We start from the raw sequence: 5,898 nt of genomic DNA, 5'->3' as shown, positions 1-5,898 counted from the left end.
ACTTGTAATCTGGTGAACCGGGTTCGATTCCCCGCTCCTCCACATGCAGCTGCTGGGTGACCTTGGGCCAGTCACACTTCTCTGACGTCTCTCAGCCTCACTCACCTCACAGAGTGTTTGTTGTGGGGGAGGAAGGGAAAGGAGAATGTTAGCTGCTTTGAGACTCCTTAGGGTAGTGATACACTCTAATGCAGCCTACATCTATACTGGTATTAGATTTGAATTTGTGTGTGTGTGTGTGTGTGTGTGTGTGTGTGTGTGTGTGTGTGTGATACCTCCCCCCCCACACTTCCTCCCAGTTCGCATACTGTTTCAGAAAGGGTGACTTAGGTATGTTCAGACTTTAGTGAGAACCAAGCCAATTTCCTCTTCCGTGCTTGTACAATCTGATCCAATCCAACTACCATTCGCATCAGCAAGTGCAACTAACTGTCAGGTATGATTGGAATCGTATCCTTAGCATCTGGGGGGAGAAAACCACACGCTATAAATAAGTCAGGAAAAAAATGCTATGTAAAATCGCAAAGAAAAGTTTTCTGCTCTACAGCACCACCTGGTGTTGCATGTTTATAATGCATTCAAGATGCTCTCTCTCTCTCTCTCTCTCTCTCTTTCTCTCTCTCTCTCAGTGTGTGTGTGTGTAAAAACCCGGATGTATGGCAGCCCTGCAGAAGGGCCCAGAGAAGTCTCTTCCACTCCAGCCCCTTTAGCTGAGAATTTTTGGATGTACAGTGGTACCTCGGGTTACATACGCTTCAGGTTACAGACTCCGCTAACCCAGAAATAGTACCTTGGGTTAAGAACTTTGCTTCAGGATGAGAACAGAAATCGTGCTCTGGTGGTGCGGCGGCAGCAGGAGGCCCCATTAGCTAAAGTGGTGCTTCAGGTTAAGAACAGTTTCAGGTTAAGAACGGACCTCCGGAACAAATTAAGTACTTAACCCGAGGTACCACTGTATCTGTAACCTGAGACACTTTGCATGACAAGCACATACCTTTGCATTCAGCAGAGGCCCCTCCTCTATAGTGAATCCTTCGTTCACCAGGATGCCCATACCCTCCAACATTTGGGGGTGGAGGGAGATCCAAATCGGGATGCTCATTCTTTTGGTCAGCTACTCTGGTGTGTGGCAGCTGACTCTCACCCAAGTGTTGGACTGAAAGGTGGGACATAATGGGATCCAATCAGAAGCTGGGATGTCTTCTGTAATTCCAGAATGTCCCGCTTGAATAGGGTCGGTATGCATGCCTCTCCCCTTACTAGGCGTTGCTGGGCTCCTGTAGATGTGCATTGCTAAACTAGACCTGAATGCAACACTCCTCTCTTCATCTGCAATTCCTAGCAACTCTGACAGTGGAGGCAGAAGAAAAAGCCGCTCTTGATGGCTCCCTAGGTTTCAGGAACTGATCTCGAGAGAGAGAGCAAACATTCATGCCCGTGTCCCTGAAACAATGGCACCAACTATCATGCCCCTGACAGCTCTCTTCGTCTCGAGAAAACAAAAGCAGTTGCTTAGGCATGTAGCTGTCAAGCACTGCACTAAAATAACGAAAATAATTCTGTAATATTCTGCACCTCAACGGAGTAGGGTGACATGTCATGGCAGATTGCAGAAGCAATTAGGAAACACTGAACCATGAAGGGGTGGACGGTGTCTTCTCCCTTTTCTTTAATCTGTTCTGCCATCCAGGCAAGTCAGAGATAAAGCAAATGGCGGAGGTGTAGCTATTAATGGATATGTTCCCCTGCTTTGTTTGCCAGACGTGGTGTGTTTATTTTGCTCCAGGTGCGCTTGCAGCGCACTGGTGTTCTCAGCAAGAGGGGACATTGGTGTGAAAATTAAGTGTGAAAGACAGGTAGCTCGGGGAGAATGTCATGGCGCCTTTGCAGATGGGGCTGCTGTCGAGGCCCGTGCGGCCTACAAATAATTAGGTGTAGAAAGGTGTGTGTGTGTGTACGTGAGACAGAAAGGAAATATACCTCCCCACAGGTTTCAAACTGAACTGGAACAAAATAGCCATGAAATCTAGGACAATAACAATAATAAAAATAATTTACCATTCATACTCCGCACATCTGGCTGGGCCTCTCCAGCCACTCTGGGCGGCTCGAAACAGAATATTAAAAACATGATAAAACATCAAACATTAAAAGCTTCCCTAAACAGGGCTGCCTTCAGATGTCTTCTAAAAGTCAGACCTCAGGCTGAACCATGAGGGTGGAGATGCTCCTTCAGGTATACTGGGCTGAAGCCGTTTAGGACTTTAACGGTCAGCGTCAACACTTTGAATTGTGCTCAGAAATGTACTGGGACAAATGTTCCAATAGCTCTGGGAACCAATCTGTTGGGTGCTCATGCCCCAGGGAAAGCAAGGATCTTGGGGAGGAAGTGGGCAAGCTGAAGGCCAGGAACTTGGTGGTGCCGTTGCTTCAGTGATGAATTTATTTCTCACTTCTTACAAAATGCTTGACGTGACATAAGAAGAGCCCTGGGGGATCAGGCAAGTGGTCCATCTCATTCAGTGTCCTGGTGGCCAACCAGGGGAGAGGTGAGTAGAGGGGCTTGCACCCATGTCATTTGTTTCAAAATTGAAATGTGCAGAGGTTGGCAGCCCTTGCTTTAGATTGGAATCTACTTTATATTTGGAAAGCTTGCTCACCAGCAGATTCCGCCTAGGAAACTTGACATTCATCACCATCATTCCCTGATTGTCAACTGTCAAGACTTTTGGAAATGGGCCCTGTTCAAATCCAGGGAAGACATAAACCACTCTGATGTTCTGAAGAGGGGACTTGAGACACGCTTCAGGCCTGACCCATGTGGAACCTCAAGGAAGGCAAACAACCTTAGTCCTGAACTAACCAAAGCCTCCTTGCCCCAGACGGCGAGACACACCATTACTCATGACCAGGGCTGTCTTCAGTGCCTGCAAAACATCAGAGGCCAGGACGAGTTTAGTGAATGTTTTATTGCCCGAGACGCTGAAAATTGAGACCATAAGTTATCCACTTTGACCAAGGCAGTGAAAAGCGCAAAGCTGGTGCATTGTGTCTATAAGACAGTGCAGCCATTTATCATGGCTGGTGATGGGTCAGCCTTGAAAGGTCGGGGGATTCTCTTCTGTTTGGATAAGTGCCTGAAATTGTAGCTGCTTCTCTGGGTGACTAGCGTGAACTGCTTTTCTGGATGTGTTGGCGTGAATAAGGTCTCCGGATTTGTACAATTTGGCTGCGATGTCAATGGAAAACTGTTGTAATGTACTCCCAGCAATCCAACCACATCCAGCTTCTGCCTCCTTTAGCTTATCTCCAGCAGAGGCTGGTCCATCAGGATGAATGGGGCACTGGCCCACCAAGCTCATCCTACCTTCAACGAGCCCCACACCTGCCTGCCTTTTTTCATACACCCAATCCCAGGGGGTTGCATTGATACACATTAGGGGACACATGTAATTCAGTTGTGGGGAAGGGCCATAGTTCAGTGGCAGAGAATCTCTTTTGCATGCAGAATGTCCCAGGTTTAAGCTCTGACATCTCTAGGCTTGAAATACTCTCCACCTGAATCCCTGGATAGCAGCTGCTAGTCAATGTAGATGCTCCTGAGCCAGGTGGACCAAGGGATTGATGCAATGTAAGACAGATTTCTGTATTCCTAGAGGAGCTTCTGAGGAACCATCTTGCCCTAAGGCTGAGGGCCACTCTGTCCAGCTCTCTGGGACTCTCCCCAAACTAAGCACCTCACCAGCTGTGCTGTTACCTCTCTTTGAGTGGTTTTGCCTGATATGTGATAATGCTCCTTGCTTAAATGGATGGAGAGAAGGTGTGGGGTGTAGATATAGTGGTACCTCAGGTTAAGTACTTAATTCGTTCTGGAGGTCCGTTCTTAACCTGAAACTGTTCTTAACCTGAAGCACCACTTTAGCTAATGGGGCCTCCTGCTGCCACTGTGCCGCCGGAGGCCGATTTCTGTTCTTATCCTGAAGCTCTATTTCTGGGTTAGTGGAGTCTGTAACCTGAAGCGTATGTAACCTGAAGCGTATGTAACCCGAGGTACCACTGTATTAGATATTAATATTGCACAGCGTGAAGTGACTGGATGCATAAAAACTGGCTCCTTTTGCAATGAAACATTGTCCACAACCATTAGCTATTATTCAAAACTTTACTTGAAGAGCTTTCTCCAAAACAGAACAAAAACGTCAAAGATACATCCAGATAATTCCCTAAAACACATGCTTATCCAAGCATAGGCTCAGCATCTTTTTAGAAATAACTTTAAACAGGATTGAGATCAAAACTCTGTCTCTCCCATATTCCAGCCCCCATTACAGCCTGAGGCTGGGTGCTCATGAAGAGCTTTACATCCTTAATCCCACAGAGTCCAGGGAAAAAAAAATTCCAGCTACCACCCTTCCAAGATGGCAGGTTTGCAGTTCAGTAGCCTCCCATGTGATCTATAGTTAAACACCTTGTCAGAGCTACCAGAGAACAAAAGTTAACCATCAACCCAAGAAGAAGCTCAGAGATTTCTTTTTGCTTTTCTTTAGCTTCAGTGAAAAATGTCCCCATTCCCAGGTTCACGGTCTGCCCATCCCTGGTTGTCAGTACAGGGAAGAGGTAGGCTGCAAACAGGCAAATGAACAAAGCCCTGCTGAACTGCACCCACCATTGTGAGGTCTGTTGCCATTGGCTGTGAACACTTGTGATGTCACAAAAGCACATGTCAGCTGAGTGGGTATGAAGGAGGAAAACCAAGGGCAAAGCATTTTTCTTCTCTATCAGAACACAGGGACATTCAGCACTGGGTGTTTTCCTGCCACAGGTAGGTGGACTGGTAGATGGAAGGAGGTGATCATTTAGTAGCAGGATGCTGTGGAGAGATGAGAAGGCAAGTTCTCTAGTTGAGTGGGGTTGCAGCTTGAAGGCAACCAATATCCACGGTCAGAAGCTGGAGCAAGTTGGCAGGAGCTGCTGGGTAAAAGGCGATGGAGTTAGCATTTGGAAACTGGTAGGTGCTGCAAGGCTGAAACAGGCTGATGTTTGTGAAGGTAAGCTTGTTGAACTTCACCTTTGGAAGCTGGCTGACCAAAGCTGTGTGGATATTTGTGGATTGAAGCTGGGGATGTATGTTTTAAGGAGAGGGTTGAGGACCAAGTTTAAGTGATCTGGTAGACTGATTTAAATGGAGGAACTATATCATGCCTTTATAGGGCTTCGTATGTGACCCTTCTCGGTAGTGGCGCCCGCCCTGTGGAACGCCCTCCCATCAGATGTCAAAGCGATAAACATCTACCTGACATTCAGAAGACATCTGAAGGCAGTCCTGTTCAGGGAAGTTTTTAATATGCGACATTTTAGTGTATCTTTCATCTTTGTTGGAAGCCACCCAGAGTGGCTGGGGAAACCCAGCCAGATGGGCGGGGTACAAATAATATCTTCTTCTTCTTCTTCTTCTTCTTCTTCTTCTTCTTCTTCTTCTTCTTCTTCTTCTTCTTCTTCTTCTTATTATTATAACTTCCTTGGCCAGAAACTCTACTTTGCTCAGAGCTCCAGATCTCAGGACAACTGTAAAGTTTGTGAAAGAACTTAGATCAACTGATGTTTTCTCAAAACGCTCTCTCTTTTGCTAAAGCACCCCCCTCAAAAAAGCCCTCCATATATATTACAAACATTTCTGCCTCTCCAATCAGCTAGTTATTCAGAGGTTCCTCATTTCGCTCCTTGAAACAGATTGTTCCTCTCTGAAGATTGCTGAAAAATGGTGGGTGATTATGAGCGGCTGGCTTGAATGAAAACACATTTTCATTTTAGTAATACGATAGCAAGTGAAAGTCAGCTGGATATAAAAATATATGTTTCTACTTAAGGGTGAGTGTTTCTCGGCACCATTGATCATTT

General features: G+C 46.3%; 1 long non-coding RNA gene across 1 annotated transcript; it reads right to left on the bottom strand.

Annotated features, from left to right (window-relative positions):
- Nucleotides 1-2,413: 2,413 nt before the first annotated feature.
- LOC309338685 lies at nt 2,414-4,657 on the bottom strand. The gene is made up of 2 exons (XR_014155019.1): nt 4,508-4,657; nt 2,414-2,927 (listed from the first exon to the last, which is right to left on the bottom strand). It is a non-coding gene; the product is annotated as an uncharacterized lncRNA (long non-coding RNA).
- Nucleotides 4,658-5,898: the final 1,241 nt, after the last annotated feature.

This window comes from Podarcis erhardii, assembly GCF_964252035.2.
Source record: "Podarcis erhardii genome assembly, chromosome: 3".
In the NCBI taxonomy this organism is placed as follows: Eukaryota; Metazoa; Chordata; class Lepidosauria; order Squamata; family Lacertidae; genus Podarcis; species Podarcis erhardii.
This window is presented reverse-complemented; position numbering and strand designations above follow the sequence as displayed.